Source organism: Panthera pardus, unplaced genomic scaffold, assembly GCF_024362965.1.
Source record: "Panthera pardus isolate Hobbes unplaced genomic scaffold, ASM2436296v1 HiC_scaffold_8, whole genome shotgun sequence".
In the NCBI taxonomy this organism is placed as follows: Eukaryota; Metazoa; Chordata; class Mammalia; order Carnivora; family Felidae; genus Panthera; species Panthera pardus.
The window spans coordinates 47694649-47710420 of record NW_026527013.1 but is presented as its reverse complement, the minus strand read 5'-3'; the positions used below and the strand labels follow the sequence as shown (position 1 = coordinate 47710420).

General features: G+C 39.0%; 1 long non-coding RNA gene across 1 annotated transcript in view; it reads right to left on the bottom strand.

The window, feature by feature from the left end:
• The window catches only part of LOC109254659 (uncharacterized), a 257029-nt gene extending 242116 nt beyond the window's left edge, over nucleotides 1–14913 (bottom strand). Inside the window, exon 1 of the long non-coding RNA XR_008420402.1 lies at nucleotides 14855–14913. This is a non-coding gene — a long non-coding RNA (uncharacterized LOC109254659). The remainder of the gene's footprint in view (nucleotides 1–14854) is intronic.
• Nucleotides 14914–15772: the final 859 nt, after the last annotated feature.

Genomic DNA, 15772 nt, shown 5'->3' with positions numbered 1-15772 from the left:
GTCGATACTACCAAAGCAATCTACATATTCAATGTGATCCCTAACAAAATAACACCAGCATTCTTCACAGAGCTAGAATAAACAATCCTAAAATGTGTATGGAACTAGATAGAAAAGACCCTGAAGAGCCAGAACAATACTAAAAAGGAAAACCAAAGCTGGAGGCATCACAATTCCAGACTTCAAGCTGTATTACAAAGCTATAATCATCAAGGGAGTATAGTACTGGCACAAAAACAGACACAGAGATGAATGGAACAGAATAGAGAACCCAGAAATGAACTCACAAATCTACGGCCAAGTAATCTTTGACAAAGCAGGAAAGAATATCCAATGGAAAAAAAGGCATTCTCTTCAGCAAACGGTGTTGGGAAACTGGACAGCGACATGCAGAAGAATGAACCTGGGCCACTTTCCTACACCATACACAAAAATAAACTCGAAATGGATGAAAGACCTAAAGGTAAGACAGGAAGCCATCAAAATCCTAGAGGAGAAAATAGGCGATAACTTCTTGACTTTGGCATCCGTAACTTCTGACTTGACATGATTCTGGAGGCAAGGGAAACAAAAGCGAAAATGAACTATTGGGACCTCATCAAGATAAAAAAAACTTCTGCAGAGCTAAGGAAACAATCAGAAAAACTAAAAGGGAACTGACGGAATGGGAGAAGATATTTGCAAAAGACACCAGATAAAGGGTTAGTATTCAAAATCTGTAAAGAACTTACCAAAATCAACACCCAAAAAATAATAATCCAGTGATGAAACGGGCAAAAGACATGAATAGACACTTTTCCAAAGAAGACATTCAGATGGCTAATAGACACATGAAAAAATGCTCAACATCACTCATCATGAAGGAAATACAAATCAAAACCACAATGAGGTATCAACTCATACCAGTCAGAATGGCTAAAACTAACAACTCAGGCAACAACAGAGTTGGGAAGGATGCCAAGAAAGCAGAACCCTTTTGCACTGCTGGTGAGAATGCACACTGGTGCAGCCACTCTGGAAAACAGTATGGAGGTTCCTAAAAAAATTAAAAATAGAACTACCCTGTGACCCAGCAATTGCACTACTGGGTATTTTATTTTATTTTATTTTTAATTTTTTTTTAACGTTTATTTATTTTTGAGACAAAGAGAGAGCATGAACAGGGGAGGGGCAGAGAGAGAGGGAGACACAGAATCTGAAACAGGCTCCAGGCTCCGAGCTGTCAGCACAGAGCCCGACGCGGGGCTCGAGCTCACGGACCGTGAGATCATGACCTGAGCCGAAGTTGGACGCTCAACCGACCAAGCCACCCAGGCGCCCCAACTACTGGGTATTTTAATCCAAAGGATACAAAACTGCTGATTCGAAGAGGCACATGCACCCCAGTGTTTATAGCAGCACTATCAACAATAGCCAAATTATGGAAAGAGCCCAAATGTCCATCGAGTGAGGAACAGATAAAGAATATGTGGTGTATATACAAAATGGAGTATTACTGGGCAATCAAAAAGAATGAAATCTTGCCATTTGAAACAACATGAATGGAACTGGAGTGTATTATACTCAGCAAACTAAGTTAGAAAAAGACAAATATCATCTGATTTCACTCATATGTGGAATTTAAGATACAAAACAAATGACCATAGGGGAGGGAAGCAAAAATATAAAAACAGAGGGAAACACACCATTAGAGACTTTTACACACCATTAGAGAACAAACTGAGGCTTTCTGGAGAGTTATTGAGTGGGAAGATTAGCCAAATAGGCAAGGGGCATTAAGGAAGACACTTGTTGGGATGAGCACTGGGTATTATATATGTAAGTAATGTATCACTAAATTCTATTCCTGAGATCATTATTACACTATATGTTAACTAACTTGGATTTAAATTAAAAAAAAAAAGACATGGTTGCCAAATTTATTGAAAATAAATAAAACCCAGGACTCTGTAAGCTAAATTTGTGTTTCAGACAAACAATGAATAGTTTTTAAAATTATTTAGGATATACCTACACTAAAATTTATTTGTGGTTTATTTGAAATACAAATTCAACTAGCAATCCTATATTTTATCCGGCAACCCTACTATAAGACAAAAAGCATTTTTCGTGACAGAATATTTAGATTAGGATAAAGTGCTCAATTTGCCAGGAAATGGTAATAATTCTAAACTTGTAGACTCCAAAATAAGTAGCCTCAAAATAAAGCAAACTTTGCCAACCTCAGAGAGAAATGGACAAATCCAGCATGGTGGACAAAACCTCCACATTGCCTCTGTGCTGTCAGTGGCTGCTTTCCTCTGGAGCTACAGCCCTCAATGCAGTTCCTACAGGTTTTCACCATCCTGGCAAATGGTAAGGCCTCTGCACACCTAAGAGTGGTAATGGTTCCTCTTTGTTGCTAGTTACTGGCACTTTATCATTCCTTGTTGACTCCTTAACCATGGCAACATTTCAGCAAACCAACCCTTCAATAAAATCTTGTCAGCTAAAAAAAAAAAAAAAAAAAGAGAGAGAGAGAGAGAGACAGAGAGATACTCATCCTACCTATACTCAACAATCTATACCTATATTCAACAATATTTCTAAGGCCTCTATCTGATAAAAAAATGAGATGTTATTAAATATTCTTTTACAAAGAGGCATCCTACATTATTCTTAACAGTAAACAATTCAAAACAACATAAACCTCCAAAAAGAACATAGGAATACAGTAGGGGATGGAATATCCACACAAGGGAACCTTTAATGATGGGAGAAAGACTCCCAATATAACATAAAACAAAAACAACATAAAATAAAACTTTATGCACACCACTATGCCATATATATCAGCCCATACACAGGTGTAGAGGAAAGAGACTAGCAAGAAGTATACCATTAATGTTCCTTAGTAGTTTTCTCTGACTGTGGGAATAATCATCTGTGGGTAAAGTGTTGTTGATATGCACATTGGTATTTTTCAAACTTTTTACAATTTACCCCCCAAAATTAATTTTTTTAAAGAAAAAACATTTTTAATTTTATCTTCTTTCACTTGTGACAAATAAATGATAACAACTAAGGTGAAAGCCTAATGCATAAAATTTTCCCTTCCCTTCTCATGGACAAAAAATATTTGTTTTTATGTTTATCAATTTTGAGTTCACAGTATTAAGTACTTGACTAGATTGTGTAACACTTCCAATTTCAGCACATGCCAAGTGGGAAGTTAAACAATTTTCAAACTTGCACTTTTCTATAGTATTTTTTTTCACATGAAGCTTTAAATGGAATAGCAACATATAAAATGGAATTATTAAGTAATTCAAGGTTAGGGTTGGCATCCAGAGTGTGGAGGCCATCTATCTTCTGCCTCTGCAAGACCATCCTCAGGGACCTCTGAGCTCTTGCAAGAGAACTCAGCAGCCACCACACTAGAAGCTCTTCAAGTAAAAATCTTTTCTCCCCACTCCCCTCAAAAAATCTTTTCCATCCAATTTCCCAAAAGCTCAGACTAGGGTCCATCCCCCCATCCCTCCACCCCCATCGGTGATGAATAATCACGTGCCATTCTTGAGTGACAATATTTGTGCTTGTTCATAACAGCTATACAAAAACCTGCTGGGTTTGTGATCACAGGCCTCTTCAGATGTGTGCACTGTAACATTAAAATTTCATGGCACCTAAGAAATGCAAAGATACTCTTAGTCCATAAAGGATTCTGTGGCATTTGTTTACTGTTGTGGTTTAATAACATGAATGCTGTGACCACAGCATACTTGAGGGAATCCAGTCCAGGTTAGCTGGATTTATACTACATGGATAGCTGGTTTTAGGCTCATTATGCAACTCCTGGGCATGCTCCCTACATTCCAGGACAGTGGAATCTAAACTGTGTTCCCTGGATCTTTTGCACCCAGGGGTTACCTGGGAACCACTGCAGGGGAACTGGGGAAAAGGGGGTGCAAAAAGATCTGCTCTGCTTCTCCTCTCTTGCAGTGAGAACAGTTTTATTCTTTTTTTTCAGAGAGAGAGAGCATGCACATGACCACAAGCAGGGGGAGGGGCAGAGAGTGGGAGAGAGAGAGAGAATCCCAAGCAGTCTCCACACTGTCAGCTCAGAGCCCGACATGGATCTCCAACTCATGACCATGAGGTTCATGACCTGAGCCAAAATCAGGAGGTGGATGCTAAACTGATTGAACAACCTAGGCACCCCCTCTTTTTTTTGGGGGGGGGAACAGTTTTATTCTTTTTTTTTTTTAATTTTTTTTTTAACGTTTATTTATTTTTGAGACAGAGAGAGACAGAGCATGAACGGGGGAGGGTCAGAGAGAGAGGGAGACACAGAATCTGAAACAGGCTCCAGGCTCTGAGCAGTCAGCACAGAGCCCCACGCGGGGCTCGAACTCCCATACCGCGAGATGGTGACCTGAGCCAAAGTCGGACGCTTAACCGACTGAGCCACCCAGGCGCCCCAACAGTTTTATTCTTAACCTGTCTTATATGTGGGCACTTCACATAGTATTTGATTTGAAAAGAGGGCACCACTGATACAATTTGCAATTTTCAAATGACTACTTATAGACATGTCTTTTCTATGCATTACCACCCACTAGGACCTGACCTTGAAGGGAGGTACAGGTAACTCTGTAACCCAAAAATTACCCCTGCTGACATGTAGGTATATAATAGCCAAGCTCATTTCCTTTACATCCTTTCAAAGATATATAAATAGACCTTGAGAGCATTATGCTAAGTGAAATATAACTCAAAGGAAGACAAATACTGTATGATCTTACTTACATGTAGAATCTAAAAACATTGAACTCACGGAAGCAAAGAATAAAATAGTGGTTGCCAGGAGCTGAAAGTAATGGGGATTTTAGTCAGAGGGTATGAGCTTTCAGTAATAAGATAGTAAGTTCTGGGGGCACCTAGGTGGCTCAGTCAGTTGAGTGTCTTACTTTTGATTTTGGTTCAGGTCATGATCTCACAGTTTTTAGATCGAGCCTCATATCTGGCTCCATGATGAGTGTGGCACCTGCTTGGGATTCTCTCTCCCTTTCATTCTGCCGCTGCCCTGTTCAAGTGTATACACACATTCTCCGTGTCTCTCTCAAAGTAAGTAAATAAATAAACATTTTTTAAAAAGACACTAAGTTCTGAGAGGTCTAATGGATAGCACGGTGACTATAGTTAACAACAGTGTTTCACATACTTAAAAGTTGCTATGATGCGGGACCCGGGTGGCTTAGTCAGTTAAGTGTCCAACTTCAGCTCAGGTCATGATCTCCCAGCCCATGAGTTCAAGTTTCATGTCAGGCTCTGTGCTGACAAGCTGGGAGCCTGGAGCCTGCTTCTGATTCTGCATCTCCCTCTCTCTCTGCCCCTCCCCCACTTGCACTCTGTCTTTCTCAAAAATAAACAAACATTAAAAAAAAAGTTGCTGTGAGAGTAGAGCTTTAATAGTCTCACCTTAAAAACAACAGCAAAATGGTAATTATGTGAGGTGAAGAATGTGTTAATTAGACTTCTTGTGGCAACCATTTTGAAACAAATTCACATATCATACCTTGAATTTACACAATGTTTTATGTCAATTATATCTCAATAAAGGCAGAAAAATAGATCATTTTCTATGTCATAAAACTTTTGAACAAAAGTCTATGTACTTTTAGTTTTGTTTTTCAGTTAGTAATATATCTTGTGTATATTTTCATGCCATTAAATATAAATCAACATTATTCTCAGATTACAGAATTTTACTATAAACATCATAAATCTGTCTGCTCTTAAAATAATTTTCTAAACCACTGAGCAGGCAGGCAAAACATTTTGCTGGGTCAGGAAGAGAAAGCCCTCCCCAAGACCTAAAATCACAGTTTAGAGTTACTTACCAGATCTGACTCCACACAAACCCACATCTAACAGCTGAGGAAAAACCAATGAAACAGTTGTTTCATTACAGTTGTTGTAATGAACAGGTATCTCTGATCCATGGTCAGTGTCACAGCATTTTAATATCCCCAGTTAAAGGGTGCAATCTTTCATGGTTTCTTTAGGCACAGCTTGCTTGGACAATTCTTGTCCAATCCTGTGCTCCATAACACTAAATGAGCAGTGGGATAGAAACGACCCTGAACGCACTTCCAAAGTATGACTCTCTTGGCGCTCCACTCACTAAGAATCCTGAAATCTCTTCCTGTCCTTCAAGTCTTTAAACGTCGCTGTATCTACCTGGAGTAGTTTCTTAAGGTAACACACATGTGAGAAGGAGCATAGACTCTTACACGAAATGCACGAGCACTGGTTTTTTTTTTGAGTCCTGGTTTTTGAAGTTCCATTCAAAATGACCGTGAACCATGCATACTTTAATAGCCACCAGAAAGCTCTTTTCTGTAAGACAATGTCTCAAGAAGATTTCTCTGGACATAAGTGCAAGCTCCTCTAGAGGGGCTGGTTTAACAACTGATGATTTGGGGATATTTTAACTGAAAATGTATAACACAAGGGCTAGAGGGACTATGTCTGTCCATTCCCAATCACCGTTAGTCACTGTGAATTCATTCATCAAATATGCACTTCCTACCTTAAAACTTCCCAATGGCACCCAGTGGCATGCACAAAGAAAAGCAGGTATAAGAGCTGTAAGGCAAGAATGACATCTTGGTTCAAGAAACAGAAGGAAGGCAAGTATGGCTGATATAGAGAAAAGGAAAATGTCATAGATCAGACTGGGGATTTAGGCAGGAGCCAGATTATATAGGCTTCTAGAACAGGGTAAGGACATTGGTTTTATCTCAAGTGTGTTGGGAAACCATTTGGTGGTTTTAATCAGGTGACAGACAGGATCTGACATGTATCTTTGAGCTGTGACTTCAGCTTCCTTGTAAAGAATGGTTTGAAAGAATGTGCCAGGCTTTTCACATTAGGACCACAGACGTGAAGGAACACAGGCTCAATCCTGGCTGTCTAATTGGCTTTGCAATACTCCTCGGTCCCTTTCTTTGCCCTGGGAAGCTGTCTTTTAAACTCATTGCCAAGCGGAATGAGTTCCCAAGTGGGATTGCATCAGCACAAAATCATTTCCCATTTCTAAAGCACCCAGAATGTAACAAACATCAAGAATATAACAGTCTTTACCCAGTCATGCATCCCAAAGAGTATTTATAAAGTACCTATTGTAAGCCACGAATCAGATGATAACTAATATTGTACATGTGACATGTTTTATAGATATTAAGAAAATATGTTAAAGGTAATATAATGTCAATGGTGGTTTTTACTGATGTTCTAGTTGAATGGGTAATATCAAAGAGACTCTGGGGATACCTGGGTGGCTTAGTTGGTTAAGCCTCTGACTTCGGCTCAGGTCATGACCTCACAGTTCATGATTTCAAGTCCTGCATCAGGGTCTGTGCTAACAGCTTAGAGCCTGGAGCCTGCTTCAGATTCTGTGTCTCCCTCTCTCTCTGGCCCTCCTCCTCACTCACTCACTCACTCATTCTCTCTCTCTCTCCATCTTTCTAAAATAAACATTAAATTTTTTTTTAAAAAATAAAGAGATTCTGTATACTCTCACCTTGGTCAGCAACAAGGTTTTCTCTTCATACCCTCCTCAATTTGGCTAGCCTCATAAAGGGGGTCATACTATGATGAGTCAAATGGGAAATTGGAAAGACTTGGTAGAGAAGAATGCCACTTTTCCCTGGACAAATGCAGTTTGACCAATAGTGATCAAAGGCTCTTTAAAAGAAGGGTAACTCTGTGTACCCAAACTTCCATGCAGCTTCCTGCCATTAATTCTGGAGCATCCAAATTCTTGGTAAGCAAGAGGGACCTCTCCATAAAGGTCCCACTTTCTCATTACTTCCATTACCATATATCACATCTTCTTCAAGAATAAGAATGTTTACTTAAAGAATGCACCAAAATGGTTCTGTCTCATTCTTGGGCAATACCTTCTTTCAAGTCTGATAGTCACATCTGATGTCCACCTCTGTTTCTATTTTTCTACACAGGGCAATCAAATTCCATATGTGAGGGAGCAGATTCCAAGGAGGTTCTCTGGGTAGCAGTCTGCTCTTCCATTGTTTTCTTTGGATGTAATTTAATCTCTAATATTGCCACCTTTGGCTCCTGGTTCTAGGGCACCAGCTTCTACAGTGCCCAACACTGAATATAAGTTTTCAAAATCTACCCTTCAGGTAACCACAGTTAGTACTTCAAAACCAGCACTGCTCTCAGTTCAAAAGCAGCTATCCAGCCTCCTCGTAAGATAGAGGGGCAAGGCACTGGAATGCCCAAAAAGTGTAAATCACAGCTTAATACCTCTCTTCTCACTGATAATTCATTATTTATTACAAATGTGTTTTATAGGCACAATAGAGAATGACAGATAAGGTTTTTGCTTCTCTACGTGAAGGAGGGGAAGCATGTTAAACAAGGAAGCCAATGAATACAAATTAAAAAATAAATACAGGATCCCATAAACCAACACGAGAATTTCACAAACTACTATGAGAACAATAAAGCAGGGTAACAGGATAGACACCAACATGGTGGGGGTAAGGAGTGTGTGGATGCTATTTCAGAAAGAGAGGGGCATCCATTTCCTAAAATTGCTGTAACAAACTACCAAAAACTGGGTGGTCAGAAACAACAAAATTTATTCTCTCATAGTTTTGGAGGCCAGAGGCTAAAATCAAGGTATTGGGAGGGTCATGCTCCTTCTACAGACTTTAAGGGAGGTTCCTTTCTTACCTCTTTCAACTTCTGGTAGCCCCAAGCATTTCTTGGCTTGGGGCATTTTGGGACAGTAAATTCCCCGATCTGCCTTCATCTTCACACAGGTATCCTATTTCTGCGTGTCGCTGTGCCCAAATTTTCCTGGTCTTATAAAGAACCGCTAGTTGGATTAGGGCCAACCTTCATAAACTCATCTTAATTTGACTATATCTGCAAAAACCCTATTTCCAAATAAAGTAACATTCAAAGGAACTGGAGATGAGAATTTTGACATACCTTTGGAGGGTGTTGGTTGTGGAGAATCGGGGCAGGGCCACAATTCCACCTCCAATAAACAGAGAAAGGCTCTCTGAAGGAGTGACATTTGAGGCAAGGTCCACAATGACTGTTGGTAGTTGGCCTGGCTGATTCAGTTGAACAGCCTCCTAAGCAGAGTACACTGGCCTCCACCTGGAGGCAGCTGCTTAGACAATTTTTCAAGAGAAAGAAAATTTATGATGTCATAAGGTTTGTGGAGGAAGAAACAAAGGCGATGAGAAAACCGGAAACCACTATTCAGGTCCCTATGGCCTCATTACTTGCGATGGTGAAGAAGCACCAACACATAAACAATAAATAGTCAGGGAATGGTACAGAGAACTACAGCATGTCTAGTCCACAGCTATTTAAATCAATGCTTGTAAAAATGATGCAGAAAAATAGAGAGATACTTACTTGTAAAATTCAAAAATGGGGTATATTTTACATTTTTTAAAAAATTATGCAAACATATACATACCTAGAAGACTATTAAACCATCAGAATTGCCACCCAAGTAAAACACTATGAAAAGGTACTGAGAATAAGGGTTTTATACTCTTAGCTAATTTTGGGATGTGTGGATAAATACCACTCTCCATAATAACAAACTAATTTTGTAGGAAAAAATTTCATTTCAAAAAAATTGTTATGTTATACGTAAATATCACAGTCATCTATTTGCTATAACATCTACCTAATTACAGTGTCACACTGTTCACTTCAAGTTTATTTTCCAAGGTATCAAGTATTTTGGATACAGTTGGAGTCCCCAGTGGAGAGGTTATGTTTTAAAACCAAGAATTCAAGGCAAAGAAAAATAGGTCACAATATTTTTAAAACAACATGGCCTCATGACAAGAATGCAGGCATTTCTCATCAAGCTTTGTTAGAGAAAGAAGGCTTCCACTGCTGTCGAAATCATTTCTTGACGAGAAAAGCCAGTGGTTTCCAGGATAAACCAGTAAAATAGCTTTAATGCTACCATGAGAAAATTTATATGCTACTCTGCTTCCCCCATTTTACAAAGTGCTACATGCCCAACATATAACCACATTGTATAAGTGTTGTTAGAAGGGAGAGTACATCATCAAAAGTTGGGGATAGGTTGAAAGACACTCTAGTTCATCATCACATGTATTTACCAGCAGCCTCCCCAATGAAACATAATGCTTTAGTCAGGAGGTAATTTTCTTTGCATTTAGGCAAAAGTGTACAGCCAAAAATGTCATTTTAAAGTATCTAATGCACCAAAAATTTCAGTGGAAAAATAAATTAGTCTCATCTGATGATACAGTAAAATATATCTAGGGGTGCCTGCGTTGCTGAGTCGGTTAAGTATCCAAATCTTGGTTTCGGCTCAGGTCATGATCTTGCAGCTTCGTGGTTTAAACCTCACATCAGGCTCTGTACTGGAAATGTGGAGCCTGCTTGAAGTGTTCGTTCTCTCTCTCTCTCTCTCTCTCTCTCTCTCTCTCTCTCTCTCTCTCCTCTCTCTGCTCCTCCCCCCACTTGCACTGTCTCTGTCTCACTCAAAACAAATAAATCAACTTTAAAAAATGCGTTAAAAAAATAAAATATGTCTAACATGGAAAGGAATTTAATTTCAGAATCAACAAGACTGTTAAATTCCCAGTCATAAAATGAGAAAGGGTGAGGTCCCTGTCTGGGTTACCAAACCTAAGCACTTAGACTTCCATAAATGTTAGCACTCAAATCAAAGCAACAATTGTTTTTACTTTGTTACTTTTCCAATCATGGTTCAATTGACATTTCATACCACTTTTTGCATTTTGAAAACCCATTTTATAATAAACAAAAAAACAATGAATCAAAATAATCAGATGTTTATAAAGAAAAAAAAAAAAAAAAAGAAGAACACTGCAAATTTCTCTTAGTGTCCAAGCTCAATCATTGTTTAATTGACCTTAGGCAAGTCACAGGCTCGTTCAGCCTCAGGTTACTTCATCTGGAAATTAGAGATAATCATGCCCACTTAGCATGTTGAGAGAATCAAACAAAACACAGTATATGACACTGCTTTGTAAACTGTGAAGAGTTATAGGAATATAAATAATTTTATCACCCTCTAAAGATGGTGATGAGTATCAGGCAATGGGACAACCCTACCTGGCTCTCTCTCCAAACCCTTAAAATTTATTACAAGGCATTACATACTGATGATGACATTGCCATTCTCTCGAAGCTTTTATATCCCAGAAAACTATGGTCTTACTATCTCTTTAATATCACTGTAGGATCAACTCTCAAACAGTAGGACTCCAAAGATCTATTCTTTAAAGTCTTTATTTGGAAGTACTCTAATCTTCTCAATTATTTAACCTTCTGGAAATGAGAAATTACTGAGAAATATTTTCCATATTCAACTCTCAACAGAATTCCCTTTAGGGCCTTTAGCCAAAAAAAGCCAAAACAAGGATTTTTATTTTCAGAGGCAAACGTAATGAGAGTTGAACCAAGAAGCATCTCTTAAAAATTAAATGGTTTTCCCCTGACCAGTTGTGGAATTTTTTTTAAGTTTATTTATTTTGAGAGAGAGAGAAAAGAGAGAGAGCAGGGAGGGGCAGAGAGCAAGGCAAAGGAATAATCCCAAGCAGGCTCCACACTGTCAGCAAGGAGACTGCGTGGGACTCGATCTCACTAACTGTGAGATCATAACCTGAGCTGAAACCACGAGGCAGACGCTTAAGTGACTGAGCCACCCAGGCACCCCCTGATGTAGGATTTAAAATTAAAGAAGCACCTTCAAACAGGTCTTCTTTTTTCAAAGCAGCCACTCTGTGTGGTTGCCCAGTCATTCTAACATGAACTCTTCTGGTTGGTGCAATTTTGGAGTTTTTCTTTGTGAAATCAGTCATTTTACAATCTGTGCCACATTAGGCTCTTTACATTTCATCAAGACAAGTCATTCTTCATATTCAACAATGTGGCCAGGAGTGACTTGTGACTATTTCCAATAATCTAATATACCTGCAAAGGTTGACAATTTTCCACCCTTGTCAGTGTTCAAAAGAATATGTTGCAGGCTCTAGATATATTACCTTAAGAGAAATTGCAAAAATATATTGGTCAACATCAGCATCTTTAGGAAAAGTGATTACTTGCTGACAACATTGAAGAGAGAAGCTCACAATTGGATAGAGGAGCTCTAAATGTGTTTATTAAATATTGATCACAGCAACAATTCTAAAATCATGTTTTTGCAAATAATAGGAAAATGCTTATGGTAGTACATGAAAAGGAAAACAGAATAAAAACTGTATCTGTTCTTTCAGATAATCATTATTTATTGAACCCCCATGTGCTAGGCACTATTCTGGATGGTGAGGACCCAGCAGTCAAAGTTTATCATCACGTACCAGTTTTGCTTAAAAGCAAAAAGACTGATAATAGTTCACGTTTGACACAATGTTCTAGGTTCTGTGCCAAGCACTTAAGTAATTTACCTTTTGTTCTGTGTTATTACTACAAGAAAAGTGTCATTATACCAAGTTTACAGGTAAAGAAATTGAGGCATAGATTAAATAACCAAATCAAGGTAACAGAAGCAGAGGAGCAGAGCTAGATCTGGAATCTAAGTCTGTTTCTTCTTATCCAACTCTCCCTGTTTCACCCTGCTGTACCCACATGACACAATGTCCTCTTCAACTAGCTATTATCTCCTGCACTCTCTGCTCACAAATACAAAATAATTCAGCAGCCTTTTCCACCTGCGCAAAACTGGGGCACACCTGAGAACAAGATCCAAACTTGTCTCCTAAAAAATTGTATCAGTGTCGAATCCTCTAGGCCCTTCTTCAATAAACAGAACTGTAACAAATCATCCTAGTAAACTCTCGCACCTACTCAATTCTGTGTTGTCTATTATTTAATTCCTTAGACTCTGCTTCTCTTCTAGCCCACCAATTTCCCTGTGTAGGTGACATTTGAACAACGCAGGAGTTAGGGATGTCGTTCCCTCAGCACCCCACACAATCAAAACTCCTGAGTGTAACTTCTGACTTCCCAAAAGCTTAACTACTCACAGCATACTGTTGACTGGGAGCCTCAGCAATAACATTAATAGTCAATATATATTTTGTATGTTATATGTATTATATATTGTATTCTTTTAATAAAGTAAGCTGGAAAAAAGAAAAAGTTATTTTATTTTTTAGTATTTATTTATCATTGAGAGAGGAAGGGGTGAAGGGGCAGAGACAGGGAGGGACAGAAGATCTGAGGCTGCCTCTGTGCTAATAGCAGTGAGCCTGATGCAGGGTTTGAACTCATGAACCATGGGCTCATGACCTGACCTCGAGTCAGAAGCTCAACCACTAAGCCACCCAGGTGGCCCAAGAAAATGTTATTTTAAAAACCCTAAATGATATCATGCTGAAAACGAGACAAAAACCTGAAATTAAAAACACAGATCTGATAACATTTTGGGATAGTGAAGGTAACATTAGCTGCCACAGGATATAAACTCCAAAATCCCAGTGATGGAACATGATATAAATTTATTTCCTTTTCCTGGATACCCAATATTGGCATGTCTGACAGCCTTCAACATGGTCCTTTATGCATCAAGACCACCTCATCTTTATTTGAGGACTCACTCTTCTCTAATCCTTTGAGCCTTGCCCCATTGAGGTGGCAAATGAAGAAAGATCATGTGGAAGGCAAGCCAGCTTCTTAGTCTCTTCAAGAAGTGACACACCACTTCCACTCATATTCCATTGCCCAGAACTAGTCTTACAGTTCTGTGAGATGCAAAGCATGCTGGTAAATATAGTCATGGCTAGGAAACCACTTAGGAGCTGAAAAGGGACCATGATTATTTAGAGGTTAGGTGATATGATGGTCACGCATTCTAACTAGATGGTACGGAAAATTACAATGAAAAGATCTACAAATGATCCAATATGTGAAAGAGACATGAAGGGCAGAAATCGGACGAAAGCTAGGAAAAATTAAGATATGTTAGGTAATAAATGTCAGGACAATGGGCAAGAAAGAATATCTTGGCCCCTTTGAAAGGTTACTTCAAAAGAAGTTAAGAAAGGATTCTGAAGTGAAATTGTTGAAAAAGAGCAAAGGGCTGAGATCATAATTGTTTCAATCAATAATATGAAGAAGCAAACAAATTCCATTTAAAATGATGTCCTGTTTCCAGAAACTGCATGTCACTTTACAAGCTGAGATATGGCACACATTTAATTGCTGTTTTGTCAGAACCACTAATTCTCTTGATTGTGTTGTGAAAACAAAACTACTGAAGAAAATCTTTTTTTGAAGCCCTCAAAGAAAAATTAATATTTATACACAGCTGTCCATTTGAAACCATGCAAGTTTGAAGTCAATAATTAGCATGATCAGAAAAGTTTCAGCAAGTGCCCTTATTGTGAGGTTATTTTCATACAAGGTTTTCCCCCCTAAATAAATCTGTTGGGCATGAATGTGAGATGAAAATAGGGGAGGTAACTTGGCAAATCAAGTTCTCATGTAAAGAGTACATCATTCAGGGAACACCAACCATCTGGACTTGGGTTTTATCCAGCTAAATAACAAGGATTTAAGATATTTTTAAATCCTCATACTACTTAAAGCAGAAGTGGTAAGGTTTTAGGAATCATACACCTCAAATTTTGTGATGAACAGGATGAGAAACAGGTTTGCCTATTTTTCAGATGAGGGCATGGAGGCTTAGATGGAGTATGTGACTTGGCCAAATCACAAAAATAGTGGTGAAACCAGGTTTGAAATTTATGTTTTCTGACCAGGGACCACCCATTAAAGAAGCTCCAACACCCACGAGGCTTACCTTTAGATTTCTCCGGCAAAGAGCTCCATGCATACCAGTATCAGCCATGCCTACAACTCTGGAGATCCAACATGAAATGGGTCATTAGTACAACAGCAAATTAATGTCAATCAACAGCACTATGACAATAATGACAGATACCAGACAATGGGCCAGTAAGATGGAAGAGAAGACTATGGGCCAGCCTCTGCCAGAGAAAGGAAAGGGCTCTATGGAACACACAGGCCTAGAGACGGCAAATGTAAGTTAACTTCCGATATGTACTGATTCTGGGGTCTGGTCTCATGACTTGGTCCCTGCACTAACTGAACTCTGATTCTGCTCAGAAGTCTAGGATTCTTCCAGTTACTACTGTTTAGAAAAAGAACCTCAATGTTTATGATTTATGGTATTCTGCCTCCACCCATCCATTCCACAGAGCTTTTCTGAGTGTCTATTAGGAGCCAGTGGTCAGGTATAAAAACGCAAATGCTGAAAAACACACAGAGTTGGCCTTTGAGAAGCTCACAGTGGAAAGAAGTACAGAAAAATATCACATCCTGTGATGTTCCTATGTGCGCTTAAGGAGGAGTGAAGGCCTTGAGTTCTCTTAAGTTGCTTAGGAGAAAGACAATATTCAATACCCAGGACCACAAGGGCAACCCAATCACTACTAAGGATTTAAGGTTCCAAGATCAGAAACTGCATGGTGTTGCATAAAGCCATCTACTTCAAGGATGGTCTGCAGCCCTGCAGTACAAGCATCACCTCAGGACTGGTCACAACATTTCCAGCACAACTCCAGATGAATTGCAGTGTCCATTTTAACACAATCCTCAGGTGATGTGCATGCATATTCAAGTTTCAGGTGACGAGTGTTATAGTGGAACTTATGGCTACAAATGGCTGTGTCTAAAAGGGATCAGAGAAGAAGTAACA